The sequence below is a fragment of the Pantherophis guttatus genome, chromosome 2 (genome assembly GCF_059756535.1).
Source record: "Pantherophis guttatus breed Tessera chromosome 2, ASM5975653v1, whole genome shotgun sequence".
Taxonomy (NCBI): domain Eukaryota; kingdom Metazoa; phylum Chordata; class Lepidosauria; order Squamata; family Colubridae; genus Pantherophis; species Pantherophis guttatus.
This window is the reverse complement of record NC_142064.1, coordinates 18868560-18884919: the sequence shown is the minus strand read 5'-3', so window position 1 is coordinate 18884919 and position 16360 is coordinate 18868560. Positions and strand designations below refer to the sequence as shown.

The 16360-nt window shown below is 39.9% G+C and overlaps 1 protein-coding gene across 14 annotated transcripts in view; it reads right to left on the bottom strand.

Annotated features, from left to right (window-relative positions):
• Window positions 1-16360, bottom strand: part of ZNF532 (zinc finger protein 532) — a 72614-nt gene that overhangs the window by 42775 nt on the left and 13479 nt on the right. For 2 of the 14 annotated variants that reach the window (XM_087885612.1, XM_087885616.1), the window contains exon 1: window positions 10424-10472. The exons of the other annotated variants lie outside the window; for them this stretch is intronic. The gene's annotated coding sequence lies outside the window, so the exon portion shown is untranslated. Of the gene's footprint in view, window positions 1-10423; window positions 10473-16360 lie in introns of those variants that run through there. 14 annotated transcript variants of the gene reach the window in all.

Below are 16360 nucleotides of genomic sequence, written 5' to 3'. Positions count from 1 at the left end.
TGCATGGAAATAATTGGAATATTCATGTTCATATTGATTAATATACAAAAAACATAGTTATAACTAATTGATTTATATAAAAATGTTGAATTTGTATTAAACAATTGTAATATTAAATAATTAACCAATGTGAGGATGGATATAAAAATAGATGACAATGGGAAGGGGTATAATATAGAATAGAAGGGAAAAATTGAATTTGATTAAGATTAGAGATGAGAATGAAGGGTAATATTGGTTTAAAAAAATAGATGAGGAATAAATATGGCAAAAAAAAAATATAGAAATTGTAAATTTAATTAAAATGACTAAACACTGTTTAAATTTGTGAACCAGCCAAACACTCTTTTCAAAGAAAATACATTGTATGTTTGTATGTGTATTTGTCTAAAAAATAAAAAAAAAAACTTAAAAAAACAGCAACCAAAAAAGGTAGGTGCGTCTTATACTCCGGTGCGTCTTATACTCCAAAAAATACGGTAAGTAGGGACATGTAAAACGTCATGCAATGTTCCATCCCTAGACTGGACTATTCCAACCAGGGAATGAACCAATCTGAGTGTCCCACGATGTTGCTGACCCATGGATTGGTTGATTTTGAGATCTGACCCCTTTTGTAATATAGATAATCCTCGACATATGACTATGACTAGGACCAGAATTTTAATTGCTAATTGTTTAATTTAATTTAATCACAATTGTTAAGTGAGTCATGCCTTATTTTATGACCTTTTTTGCCCTCACTGTTAAGTGAATCATTGCAGCTGTTAAGTGAATCACATAGTTGTTAAATGAATCTGGCTTCTCCCCTCCCCCCCTTGACTCTGCTCGTTGGAAGTTGGCTGGGAAGGTTGGAAATGATGATCACACAAAAGTAATTAACTTTTTTCAGTTGTAACTCTGAATAGTTGGTAAACAATTGGTTGTAAACTGAGCACTTCCTGTACTTGGAATACAGTAATTTATTCCAAAATCAGAACAGTTTATTTTGGGGTAAAAACATTCAACGATGGGACATTTTGCATGCCTATTTTGTTTTGATAGACATAAAGCATTTTTAAACCACAACAAGGAAGTAACTGTAATGCCTATAATCACTGTAATCAAGATTAGTAAACCAGGATTTAGCAGAATATTTCAGAGATGAGTGCCAAAATACTAAACACTAACAAGGGTGAAACTGTTGCAAAATCTTTAAATATTGTGAGATTTTGGCAATGCACAGAATCTCATGTATGCACACACAGTATCTTGAAAAGCTTGATTTTTCACTTGAAGTTTGCAAAACTTGCCTGCTACGGCTATCAAAAATAGTTTATATTTAATTTGGGGGTTCCACGGACATGATCATGCATTGTGAGTGCCTCTACTTGATGATCTCTGCTGTAAACCAGAGGGAATAAATGGTGCATGGAGATGGGAACAAATCAAGAAAAATACTGGTGACTCAAAACATCCCTTTCTAAAACCTCAGGCACGTTTTAAGTTTTGCTTCTATTTTTTTTTAATTAAAAAAAATCCTTGTTTCAAACTAATCGCAATCCATCTTAATCATAAAGTTCAGTATAATGCTAAATCAAACTAGAAGCAAAGATAGCAGGTAGGGAAGAGGGAAGACATATAAACAATCAGTTTATCTCCTCTCTTTCTATTTTATCTTTATAAATCGCAGCTCATATATGCTCTGAAAACACCTACTGTGGAAAACAATTTGCTAGTAAATCAGTGAAATTTTAAATTGGCTTGGCAAAATTATTTCAGCAACCTATTTAGATCTGAGGTATAAACATCTGAATATCAAGAGCTGGAATGGAGTGAACAGCTTACATACCAGGTGACTCAAAAATCCTATTAACAGCAAATTATGAGGCTCTATTTATCTGCCACCTCCTTTTGTTTCGTCCAAATTTTCCATTACAATATCTAACAACAAAAATATTTCCTCCAATATTTTTGCCTTTTTATTGAATTTGCTTTCCCCAAATTAGGTAAACTGACAAAACCAATCGGTAATCTTGAAAAACTGAAAAAGGACTCCGCTTAGTTTGCATTGCTGCAGTGGGTATGTAACTCGCTTCTCTCCAAATATTATTGCAAAACAGAGATTATCACAATTACATTTGCTGAAGGATGATCACAGTATAAATGCCAAAAAGATAAAATAACCCATCAAATAAAATCCTTTTATATACCCACATGCTAGTCATTTGCATGCGTGTGTATTAAAGCTGTGCAGCAGTTTAGATTCAATTCCAAAAATTGTACCAATGGCTGCAAACGGCACCTGTCTGAGCCTGACTCACTTAAAGAGTTTCAGACGCATGCTACGTTGATGAATCACTTTTTCTGAATCAAATCCAAAACACCGTACGTGTGGTCCTCGACTTACAACGGTTCGTTAGTGACCTTTCAAAGTTGCAACGTCACTGAAAAAAAGGGACTTAGGACCATTGTTTACACTTAACAACTGTTGTAGTATCCCCGTGGTTCAAATGATCAAAATTTGAATGCTTGGCAACAGATATGCCTGTGTGACGGTTGCAGAGTCCCAGAGTCATATTTGTGACAGCCCTTTTGTGACCTTCTAACAAGCAAAGTCAGACGGGGAAGCCAGTTTCACTTGTGTTACTAACGCAACAACTGCAGTGATTGACTTAACAACTGTAGTAAGAAAGGTTGTAAAATAGGGCAAATCTCACTTAACAGCTGTCTCACTTAGCAACAGAAATTCTGGGCTCAACTGTGGTCGTACATTGTGCACTATCTGTACAATGCCCAGATACCTTTGGATACTATTCCCCCCGCTCCTTCCAAAATATTATTAACTGATATAGAATCAGATGATGTTAAGACCCAAAGTCACCCGAGGTGGGAGTCAGTGGATTCTACTACTGGTTGCAAGACATGATCTTTCACTCTCCACTTTCACAGTTAGAAAAAAAATAAGGTGGAGAGAAGAAATCTGTTTTACTTAATGAATCCACATACCGTGTTTTCCCGAAAATAAGACCCTGTCTTATATTTCTTTTGAACCCCGAAATAAGTGCTTGGCCTTATTTTCGGGGAGGTCTTATTATTTTGGGGCGTGTGTGCTGTCTTACCTGATATCCAGCTCTGCGTTTAAAGGGGAGGGATTATTTTTTTGGGGGGGAGGCTTATTTTAGCGCATGCGCTCAAAAGCCCGATTGGGCTTATTATCAGGGGGATGTCTTATTTTCAGGGAAACAGGGTATTAGTTGGATAAATCTTTAAATGAAGGTTCTGCAGTCTACATTCAGCTAACATTGAAGGAATTCCAGATTAATGTGAAGGAACAGTGGTGGCGCAGTGGTTAGAATGCAGTATTGCAGGCAAATTCTGCTGACTGCCAGGAGTTCGATCTTGACCAGCTCAAGGTTGACTCAGCTTTCCAACCTTCTGAGGTCGGTAAAATGAGGACCCAGATTGCTGGGGGCAATAGGCTGACTTCGTAACCTGCTCAGAGTGTTGTAAAGCAGCGGTCCCTGACCTTTCTGGTTTGGCGGCCCAGCAGGGAGAAGAGGGGATAGTTCCCTGAGAGTGGCAGGACCTTTGTGTGCGAGGGGAACCACCGATTGCATGAGGGGAGCTTCCCATATGTGCTCGCCCGCCATTTGCACGGCCTGTTTTTAAACAGGCCGCAGCCCAGTAGTGGGCTGTAGCCTGGGGGTTGGGGACCCCTGCAGTAAAGCACTATGAGACAGTATATAAGTCTAAGTGCTATTGCTAAATGGACAGAATCCAATCCATACCAAGTTCAACCAATCTTTGTTCTCAATGTTGTGGCCCGTACGCGGCCTGTGCGGCTGGTGGCTGATTCGGACAGCGAGGAGGCTGGTGTGGTGCTGTGGCAGCAGCCTGTGCAGCTGGCACTCGAGTCAGATAATGAGGCTGGAGAAGATGTGGTGCCAGAGGCGGGGATTCAGCCAGGGGCTTAGAACCTCCAGAAGCTCCCTTAAGTGAAGAGGACGAAGAGGAGGAGCCTCTTCTCGATGCACAGGCGCGCAGAGTTGCCAAAAGGCAGGAGTGGCTCCTCAGGAGGAGGTCTCCTCGAGAGTAAGGCTTGGGGCTAATTGGCCACTCCCTTAGCCTATTTAAGGAGGAACGCCGACTGAAGCAATTTGCAGGGAACAACTTAGTTCACATACCTTTGTGCCTTGATCTTAGTTCTCTGCAAATTACTTATGGGCTTTCTGTCAACCATAGTAAGATTAAGATTATTTATTCTTTGTTTTCTTGTAGGCTGTTAAGAAAGTTAATTAACAGCCTTTGTTTGGAAAAAAAACTAGTTTAATTTAGTAAACTAAAGTTTGTACAGACTTTGTGTGTGCTGCGTTCTTTGGGGTCCATAGCTGGGGCAGAACACTCAAATATCAGTGGGTTATTTCATGACTATGGAAGATCTCACACTTCACCAATGTACTGTGACCACATACGGTAGAACCTCTGGTCATGAAGGCTTCTGACCACAACCAAATCAGGTTCCGACCAAAAAATTCACAAATTTTTTTTCCACGGCCGATTTCCCCTTCTGCGCCATTTTTTTTTGTAAGCGACAAATTTCCAAAATTAAGTTCAGGTCATGACCAAATCAGGTTGCGATGAAAGTTATGAAATGAATTATGGTCATAGCCAGAGGTTCTACTGTACAAGAAATGCAGAAAATATTTCCCCAAACAGAATTTCCAAGTAATTGCATCAATACACAGGTAGTCCTTGATTTACAACCGCAACGGAGCCTAAAATATCTGTTGCTAAGTGAGACATTTGTTAAGTGAGTTTTGCCCCATTTTACAACCATTCTTGCCACATTTGTTAAGTGAATCAGTGCAGTTGTTAAGTTATTAACAGGGTTGTTATGTGGATCTGACTTCCCCATTCACTTTGCTTGTCAGAAGGTCGCAAAAAGTGGATCACATGACCCAGGGACATGGTCATAAATATGAATCAGTGGCCAAGGGTCTGAATTTTGATCACATGACCATGGGGATCCTGCAACAGTTATAAGCATGAAAAACATTTGTAAGTCCCTTTTTTGAGTGCAGTTGTAACTTTGAACAGTCACTAAACGAACTGTTGTACGTTGAGGATTACCTGTACTCAATCTAACAGGGAGAAGTAAATAATTGCTTTCTTTTTTTCTCCCATAAAGACAATATGGTCTGAAATGCATTATCAATGTACAGATCTAATTCTACAATTCTTCCTCAGTTATATCTTTTACAACTTGCTGCGGAAAAGACGGAAGCTTTGTCACATTGGCAAATAAGAGTTGCTTAGGCAACAGGCCTTAAGCAACTTAATTTGCTTTGTAGTCCCATTCTTCCAATGTAGAAATATGCTCTGTTAATTCCAGAGCATAACTTCCTACATCTCTACTGTAGGAAACCATGGCAATAACTTTGTAATCCCCCAATGATTTCCTACTATTGCACCTATCTTCCGCAATCATTGTTTTAAAATTGTTGGTGAAGAGGGCAAGAAACAACCAGCAATGCAAACACTGACCTGAAAATATAAGCAACCGGAATGGAGTGAGAATTGTTTTTAGAGAAACAAAATGATCCTCTAAGAATGCTCTTCTTTCTAGTGCGATATTCAATTGCAAAGGGTGGACACCTCTGGAGAACTTTGTGCCACGTCACAAATAGTTTTCTTTTTGTTTTACATTAAATAGATATTCAATTAAAAACAGTCGATACTTCAGAAGATCTTACAAAAGGCTACAGAGATGATGTGGCTCTCTCATGACATATCAAAGGATTTTAAAACATTTTAAAAAACAGATTTGTTTTAATTTAGAACCTCAGTGGAGACTATGTATTTTCCCCAGCAAAGTCTCATGCCTTCTGCAACCAAGTATTTCCCCTTGGCCTAGCCTTCTCTGAGCTTGCAAAATAGGAAATATGCCACAGAACAGAGCAATACATCTTACTCAAAGTAAGCAGGATCTACTTATAAATGTTCTTGGTTGCTTCAAAGCACAAAAAGGTCAGATTGCAATAACACACAGACACACAGAGAGAGAATTTTTAAGTATGCTTTAAAATGAACACAACGATCAATTTCAACCACTGTTTAGTCTTCTTTCTTTGAAGAAACAGAGTTTAAAAATAAGGAATCTGGGATTTCCTTCATAGGGCATCCAGCATGCCATTGGCCTCTCTTGGTGCCTGCCAGTCTTCCTGTCCACTTGCTTATTTTATTTTTTTCAAATTAAATAAATTCATTTTTTAAAAAAATAAATAGGAAGCCAACATATTCAATAGACAAGTATGATCTTCTAGGAGCCTTATTTACAAGAATGCCCTCCTAGCCCATGATATTAAAATATTTTTTTTTTAGAAAACAAAAATGGTTTGCTTGCAAGTGTGCCCACCTGACCTGGAAAAAGATAAACGTTAGCCAAGATAGCAGCCAGTATCTTTCTCCAGAAGGCATGACAGAGAAGCGGCTAGGCTTCTGGTAATCAGAAAAACTAATCAGAAAAAGTCAAATTGTACAATCTTATTGCAATGAATAAAAACAAAGGAATATCAGAGGTTACTGTGTGGCAAACCTCAAGGTTACAATTTTGGGAAAAAATTAGGCTTTAACAATTGGGAGGCTACTGAAGCGCACAACGTTTAAGGCAATCTAAAAACGGTTGCAACTGCCGCAGTAGGTTTTTAACATCCTACAATTGTTAATTGGTAATGTACTTGTCACCTATCTCACACAGAACATGCATCTGAATTACCAACCTGCCTTCTCTTTCCCTTCTACAAATGTAAAATATCACTAGTTATGGCAAACCTCCTTCCCAGGCAACTGGCAGATGACCTGAATGTGTTTTACTGCAGATTTGAAAGGAAACTACAGCCACCTATCTCCACAACCCCCATCTCAGACACACTAACAACAGCCAAACCTCCTACAACTGACCTCATCCCATTGGGTTCACAACCCCTAGTGATCATAGAAAAGGAAGTGCAAGACCTATTTCACAGACAAAAGCCAGGAAAAGCTCCAAGCCCAGACAAGATAACTCCTTCTTGCTTAAAAGTCTGTGCTGACCAATTGGTCCCCATCTTCACTTGTATCTTCAATAAATCGCTAGAGATGTGCTATGTTTCTTCTTGCTTCAAACGCTCTACTATCATCCCAGTGCCGAAGAAGCCCACCATTAAGGAATTGAATGACTATTGACCAGTTGCTCTAACATAATTATAATTATATTATGATAATTAGAACTACAGAAAAAACAATTGCTACCAACCTGCCTTCCATTGAGGACCTGTATACTGCACGAGTCAAAAAGAGGGCTCTGAAAATATCTACAGACCCCTCACATCCTGGACATAAACTGTTTCAACTCCTACCCTCAAAACGACGCTATAAAGCACTGCACACCAGAACAACTAGACACAAGAAGAGTTTTTTCCCCAAACGCCATCACTCTGCTAAACAAATAATTCCCTCAACACTGTCAAACTATTTACTAAGTCTAAACTACTATTAATCTTCTCATCCTTCCTATCACCATCTCCTCCCACTTATGACTGTAACCTTGTTGCTTGTATCCTTACGATTTATATTGACTGTTTCCTAATATGATTTGATTGCTTATTTGTACCCTATGACTATCATAAAGTGTTGTGCCTTATGATTCTTGATGAACGTATCTTTTCTTTTGTGTACACTGAGAGCATATGCACCAAGACAAATTCCTTGTGTGTCCAATCACACTTGGCCAATAAAAAATTCTATTCTATTCTATTCTATTCTATTCTATTCTATTCTATTCTATTCTGTGTTTGCCTTTTAATAAAATGTGTTAATCAGAAAAAGAACCGAGACAGTGGGATTCGTAAAGCATATGCTACTGCAAAGACTGTCAGGGGTACAAAATTCAGGTTCATGTTGATTTATAGCTTTATTATAAAAGTTGACGATGGGCTTGTCGGCTGGGAAGCCAGCAGCAGATTTTCAAGATCCGAGTGCGACACAACGGGGCGAGCTCCCGTCCTTGCCCCAGCTCCTGCCAACTTAGCAGTTCGAAACCATTCAAATGCAAGTAGACAAATAGGTACCACTTCAGTGGAAAGCTAACAGCGCTCCGTGACGTCATGCTGGTCATATCACTGCGGAAATATATTTGGACAGCACTGGCTCAATGGCTTTAAAACAGAGATGAGCAATGTGCCCTCTAGTTGGCAGAGTAGCGGAGTAAAATCCACAGGGACTGCTTTACCATTACTTATGTACAACCTTCTGCCAAGTTTCATTTTTAACTTGAAAGAAAGGGTTGCTAATGAACATATACTAAGGATACATCTAGCACTGTCATGGAACTAAAAATTAGGGTCTGGCAGCTCAGGCTGGCCGATATACTTAATAATGGATGCTACTCTATCTTATGAAGTTGTAAGATCCTGCAATGCAGTACTAATGCACAAATTTTGGGTTATTCTCATGTAATGCGTTCAACTAGGGATCTTGACAGGAGAGTACTGTACATGTCATAACACTACATGAAATGCTACTGAATTGGAACTGTTTTATTTGTAAAAGAAGATTAGAAAATATGTAACTGGACAGGCAGATGAAATCACATAACACACCAAACCAGGTTGAGGTTTACTTGGTTTTGGTTTAGCACACTGTTTGAATTCAGTCAAACAGCCAGTCTCAACAACCTTTGCTTTGTGGCGAAGGTTGTTGAGAGTGTGGTGGCGAGAGTGTTTCCCCGGTTCCTGGAGGAAACGGTTTATCTAGATCCGTTTCAGTCGGGTTTCAGGCCTGGGCATAGCACGGAAACGGCATTGGTCGTGTTGGTGGATGATATCTGGAGGGCTCGGGACAGAGGGGTTGTTCCTCTGTCCTGGTCCTATTAGATCTCTCGGTGGCTTTTGATACCATCAACCATGGTATCATGCTGCGCCGACTGGAGGGGTTGGGGATAGGGGGCACCGTGTAGCGGTGGTTCTCCTCCCTCTCCGACCGGTCGCAGTTCGTGTTGACAGGGGGACAGAGATCGACCTCGTGGCACCTTGTGAGAGAACTGCAAGGGTCGGTTCTCTCACCCCTTCTGTTCAACATTTATGTGAAGCCGCTGGGTGAGATCATCCGTGGTTTCGGGGTGAAGTGTCATCTGTACGCTGATGATACTCAGCTGTACATTTCCACCCTGGACCACCCCAACGATGCCCTTGATGTGATGTCCCGGTGCCTGGAGGCTGTGCGGATCTGGATGGGGAGAAACAGGCTCAGGCTCAACCTGTCCAAGACCGAGTGGCTGTGGCTTCCGGCATCCCGATATAGTCAGTTGGTACCATCGCTGATTTTGGGGGCGAGTCGTTGGCCCCCACAGAGGGCTCACAATTTGGGTGTCCTCCTGGATACACGGCTGTCTTTGGAAGAGCATATGATGGTTGTGGCCAGGGGGGCTTTTTATCAGGTTCGCCTGATCCACCAGTTGCGTCCCTTTCTGGATCGAGATGCCTTATGCACGTCACTCATGCCCTCATCACGTCCCACTTGGACTACTGTAATGCTCTCTACATGGGGCTCCCCTTGAGGAGCACCCGGAGGCTCCAACTGGTCCAGAATGCGGCCGCGCAGGTGGTGATGGGGGCAACTCGGCGCTCCCATGTAACACCTCTCCTGCGCGAGCTGCACTGGCTCCCGGTGGTCTTCCGGGTGCGCTTCAAGGTATTGGTTACCACCTTTAGAGCGCTCCATGGCTTAGGACCCGGGTATTTACGAGACCGCCTTCTGCCGCCAATAGCCTCCCACCGATCAGTACGCTTCTACAGAGAGGGGCTCCTCAGGGTGCCATCGACCAAACAATGTCGGCTGGCAGCCCCCAGGGGGACAGCCTTTTCTGTGGGGGCACCTACCCTCTGGAACGAGTTGCCCCCAGAGATACGGCGGATCCCAGATCTGCACACTTTCCGCCGTGCCTTAAAGACGTTTTTTGTTTCATCAAGCCAGGCTGACCTGACCATACTTTTTAAATTGCTTTAATTTTAAATTGCTAAATTATGGGTTTTAATATGGGAGTGTTTTAACTGTGGCCAAATTAATTTAATTGGTTTTTAATATTGCTTTAATTTTTGTATTTTCTGTATTTTATCTGCTGGCTGTTCACCGCCCCGAGTCCTTCGGGAGAAGGGCGGTATACAAATATAATAAACATAACAAACATAATAGTCACTGTAGCTTATTTGTAAAAACATAGATAAAATAAATTATGACTTAAGCAAGGGTATAAACCCAGCTTCAGAAATGTCTATGGCTCACTGCTTAACTTAGCAAGAAAACAAGAAAAAAATACAAAGAAAATAAGTGAACATAGTATATGATAAATCAAAATTAAGCAGAAGAATTATTGGGAGCTTTGATTTCAGCATTCAAAATATACCTTGGGGAGAATCTTCATCCAGTTAAAATTTGTGATTTTTCTCCAAAGTAAGCCCTGCAGATGAATATAAGCAATGAAAAGATATTTGTCTTTCCTTTAAAAACTAAGTAATCAAATTGTAATACTGTAATTTTATTGATATGTTTTTATGCTATTTAGATTATTATTTTTAAAAATGAAACTAACAGAACAGCAAAGTTTGTGAAGGAAGAGTCAGATCTAATGGTCTAAACTGTACTTTCCAATTTTGTATTTTAAAAAATACTTAAAAGCAAAATCAAGTTTCTCTTAAAAAACATTATGCTTCTTTATTACTTAAGATGGCATGTGTACAGATGAATTTTTTTCTTTACTAATATACCTAAGAAATGGTATTAAAATATCCTTAATTATTTTTTTTTCAAAAATGAAATGTTAATTTTTCAGTCATTGCAATTTCCCTTATTTTCAAATGTAACTAATCCAAAGAAAATATATGCTTTAGTTTTTCAGTGCTCTTCAATGGAAAATCTGGAATTACAGGAATTAGTTTAATTATGTACAATTCAACCTAATATGAACACATCAACTGTTTTAAAAGTAATATTGAATTAACCAAAAGCAGATTTTTATTTTTTTTTAAAAAAAGACAATTGTTTATTTATTCATTTATTCAAAAAATTTTGCAACATTGGTAACTAACCTGAAATTGTTTTAGTTTTCAAAGGGGTTGAATTAATCAACTGTGATCTAGTAACATGGAAAGATATCTGTGAGGGATGCTTTAAATTTAGAAATCAACACTAAGCAGGAGGTTGGATTTGATGCTCTAAATAGTCTGTTCCAACTCTAGGGATTTGATGATCATTTGCAACCTTTTTATGTATTGTTTTCCATAGCATATTGAGGCAATATACACCATCAGTTTTATGAACAGCAGGATACACTTCATGTAAATATGGTTCATAATTACTTTCATATCAGCTAATACATCATACCTTAACTAGATGTCTAAGGCTGCCTTTGCAATACAAATCTTAAGCAATAACCATGAGGTTTAAGTTTGAACACTAGAATCATAATATTGGAAGGAGTCACCCTTCTGTTCAGGGAGAAATTCAAAGGAAAGCATCTGTGACAGATGGCTGTCCAGCTCCTGCTTTAAATAACCGTCCCCATAGAAAGAAGCCCATCAACTCCCTCAACAATTAGTTCCACTGTCAACCTGCTTTTACTATTTCTGGAAGTTTTTCTTAACATTTAACTAAATGAATCTCGTCCTGTAACTCAGGGTTTCCCAATGTTGGCGATTTTAAGATGTGTGAACTTCAACTCGCAGAATTCCCCAGCCAGCCATGGGGAACATCTTAAAATCAACAACACTGGGAAACCCAGCTCTAAGTGAATCTGTTTCTTGCACTATACAACAATAGAAAGGTTTTTTTTTTTAAAGTAAGGATAATTTTCTTCTATGCAACACTCCTTCAGGTTCTTAAAAAGTGATTTACAAGCCTGCTTCCCAGTCTTTCTTCAAGCCTGTTTCCCTCAATTTCTCCCTGATCATCCTTACTGTTCCTCTATTTGTTCCAGTTTCTCTAAATCTACCTTAAAATGTAAGCATCTATTAAATCTTAATATACTTCTTGAGGCAGAGTTTGACCAACACAGAATAGAGGGATATTCAAAATAAAGTCCTTGACTTCTAACCATTCGATTAATAATTATTCAAAGTGACTTACAACTGGTTCTTGCACTTATGACCGTTGCTGTACCCCCACAGTCATGTGATCAAATTTCAGGCACTTGACAACTGCTATGTATTTATGATTGCGGTGTCCTGGGGTCATGTGATCACCATTGGCAAATTTCCAACCAACTAAGTAAAGAGGGATTCACTTAATGACCACAGCTAAGAAACTCACTTAACGACCACATTACTTAGCAATAGGAAGTTCTGTTCCAATTGTGGTCACAAGTCAAAGACTACTTCTATTTTCCAAATTCCTTGAGATACTAAGGGCAGGCATACCTCCTACCTTGGTTTCTGCTTCAGCATATTCACCTGTTCTAAGAATTAGAGTTCTAACACACCAAGAAATTGAAGATGGCTGGACATAGGAGCCTTGGTGGAGCAGCGGACTGAAGTGCTGTTAAGTAGCACTTAAGTAGCACTTAGCTGCCAGCTGTCTGCAATCACTGCAAGTTCAAATCTCACCAGGCTCAAGGTTGACTCAGCCTTCCATCCTTCCGAGGTAGGTAAAATGAGGACCCAGATTGTGGGGGCAATAAGCTGATTTTGTATAAAATAGAACACCGCTTGGGGGGGCCAAAAGCCCTACTAAGCAGGTATATACAAAAGTATGAAGGCTATTGCTTAACGCCCTGAGTCTCCGGAGAAGGGCGGCATATAAATCGAACCAATAAATAAATAAATAAGAAATAAAATGGTTCTAAGCCCTATAGGTTCCTGGATGTGCAACAGTGATGTCAAAACAATTCTTAAATCCATCTTTCTAAAATGTTCTCTCATTTCTTCAGGTGGTTTAAATTCCTAACTGGGTTATGGATCTAATCAAAACAAGTCAAGATCTATTGATATGATAGCAGAGACATCAAAGCAGTGTTCCAATATGTAAGGGACTGCGACAAAGAACAGGGGGGGTCAAGCTATTCTCCAAAGCACCTGAAGGCAGGTCAAGAAGCGATGGATGGAAACTAATCAAGGAGAAAACCAATCTAGAACTAAGGAGACGTTTCCTGACAGAACAAGTAATCAGTGGATCAACTTGCCTCCAGAAGTTATGGGTGCTCCAGCACTGGAGGTTATTTGTCCGAAATTGTAGAGGGTCTCCTGCTTGAGCAGGGGGTTGGACAAGAAGACCTCCAAGGTCCTTTCCAACTCTGTTATTGTAGTATTATAACTCATATTTATTCAGCCCTTGCAGGAAGGGCTGTCAAATGACAGAAGCAGTATTCTCACCATCCAGATGCAGGCCATACTCCTTTTGTATAGTCATAGAAACATCGCAAGCATGAACGAAAGAGGCGAAGCTCATATGACAATGATATAACTCTACTTTTGTAATTTTGGACCCTGCACAGCATTGGACCCTGTGGGTGTCTGTTTCAAAAAGCTGCAAAGGTAGCATAAGCCAAGTGTTTTTCTCACTGTGGCGGATTTGTATGCTTAGTTCATTCTCCCCAATCCTAATAGAGTTGTTACGTCTCTACACCCATAATTTTGATATGGGACTATGAGAATTCTATAAATTGGGAACATCTAGAAGTACTTGCCGGTAGAAGCTGAGCATGCCCATATTTGTAGATTTCATCTTCTTCCTCTCTATCCTTGGTCTCCATGTTATTGATAGACGAGACAGCTCATAAGGCATTTCTATTTCCCCTTCAGTCATCTGACCCACGTCCTCTGTCTAACACACCGCTTTAGCTGTTAGGTTTTCCGTATCTCTTTCATTAGTAGACCCTCACTGAGGTTCCCAACTCCACTGGTCCAGATATTGGGTGGTAAACTTAAAATTTAATCAGTGGGAGGATCCCAAATTCAATTCTTCACTTTAAAAATCTTAAGTAATGAAACAGATATCTGCCAGAGATTGCAGATTTCAAGAATATACAGTGGTACTTCAGTACTCATAGTTAATTGGGTTCAGAAGGCATGATGAGTACCAAAAACAATGAGTACTGGATGAATTTTTTCTCATAAACAATAATGCAGTGAGTTACAAGGCAGCCGACATCGACAAGTTTAGCTTGTGTGTTGGGTATCAAACAAACGATAAGTACGGGGATAAAATTTTCACGTCAAAATATATTGACTACCAAATTTGATGAGTTTCAGAGCAGTTGTGTACCAAGGTACCACTCTAGATGACATGGAGCTATAAGCAGGTTGATATTACCTAGACATTTAAAGTGCGCCAACGGTATCAGTACCTGTTAAATGACAGCTAAATATGACCCCTCCTCACCAGGGACAACATGAGTCTGAAATTGGATACCATTACTGGGAAACATTCAGCAGGACCCTAAGCTTTGGCTCATCATGGGTTGCCCACCATGGGGTGGGGGAGGTTGGAAGTGATACAGCCTATAAATATCTAAGGTTTCGATGGCTTAGCGGTTAAGACGCTGAGCCGGCCAGCTGAAAAACTGACAGTATGCGTTTGAGACCTGAGTGCTGCGTGATGGGGTGAGCTCCCATAACTCATCCCAGCTCCTACCACCCTAGCAGTTCAAAAGCATGCAAATGTGAGTAGATAAATAGATACTGCTTTAGTGAGAAAGGTTACTATGTTCCATATTTTGATGCTGGCCACACAATGAAACAAACATTTTTCCCTCGGCTGAGAATTGAAGCACTGCCCCTTTGAGTCAGTCACAACTGAACAGGGGAAACCGCTGAACGTTTTTGAATATCTGAATCTTTTTTGAGAGGGGATCTCAACCAACGGGTTCCCTCTATACAGTTCCAAGGCTATCCTGGGTGGGGAGTGTCTGAAATATAGTCTAAGTCATCTGCACCAGATTAGAGCAGATGGTTACGATGATTTTTTGGTCTTCATTTTGTAAGTCACTTCAAAAGCTAACTATTCTACTAATCAACTGACAAATGTAATTCATTACTTATGGATCTATTTCACCTCAAATGCAGATGTTACTGAGCCCATGAAGAGCTAAGGGATGTGATTTTTGGGTGTGTCTTAGCAAAAACCAATCTTGAATTTGACTGATTATTTACCCACATCTTATTTACCTTCAGCCCAAAAAATGAAACAGGATTGCTTCACTTTGCTTCCTGACTTCAAATCAACCCAATGAATAGTTTGAGGGGAAAAAAGAAAATATCAAGAACCTTCATCATAAAAGTAACAGTATTACTGATCAAAGCACAAACCAGCAGAAGTTGAAACTAACAAATGCATACTTAATGAAGAAGATAAAAGCAAATCAAAAATAGCATTTCTCCTTCCCTCTTCAGTGTCTTCTCTCCAGTTCCTGGAGCTTATAAAACATTCATTCAAGTGTTGTGATTAGGTAACTCAGTTTTCCAATAAGCCCTGTAGGCAAAGTTGTTGAAGACTAAGGCAAGGAGTCTTAAAAGGGGCTGTGTGTTATTCAATCAAAATACCCAAGAGTTTCCAACTGTATACAGATAGTCCTCAACTTACAATCATTCGTTTAGTAACCATTCAAAGTTACAATGGCAGTGACTTATGACTGTTTTTCAAACTTACGACAATTGCAGCATCCCCATAGTCATGTGATTAAAATTTGAAGGCTTGGCAACTGGCACATATTTATGACGGTTGCAGTGTCCTGGGGTCATGGGATCACCTTTTGCAACCTTCTGACAAGCAAAGTCAATAAGGAAGCCAAATTCACTTAACAACCATGTCGGTAAATTAACAACTGCAGTGATTCACACAACTGTGTCAAGAAAGGTTGTAAAATTCGACAAAACTCACTTAACAATTGTCTTGCTAGCAACAGAAATGTTGGGATCAATTGTGGTTATAAGTTGAGGATTACCCGTAGAGGCAAACCATAGATGGGAGAAGACTGCACATTTAATTTGACTGCTGGTACTCATTCATGAAGGGGAGTGATGGCTCAGTGGTGAAAGATACTGAGCTCGTCAGCTAGAAAGTTGTTGACAGACCAGGTTCAAGACCAAAAGTCTGTGCAATGGAATGAGCTCCTGTCCTTGCCCCAACCATCAGTTTGGAAGCATGCAAATACAAGTAGATCAATAGATACCACTTTGGTGGGAAGGTAACAGCATTCGGTGTGCCTCTGGCGTGTAGACATGGTATGTAGCTAATGAGTAGGCTGGCTTGGATGCTAAACAGAGATACTGGTGAAGCAAGCTGAACAGCACTTGCATTTTCTGCGTCGCATGAGAAAAGTACATCTTCCTTCTCCTTTCCTTACCACTTT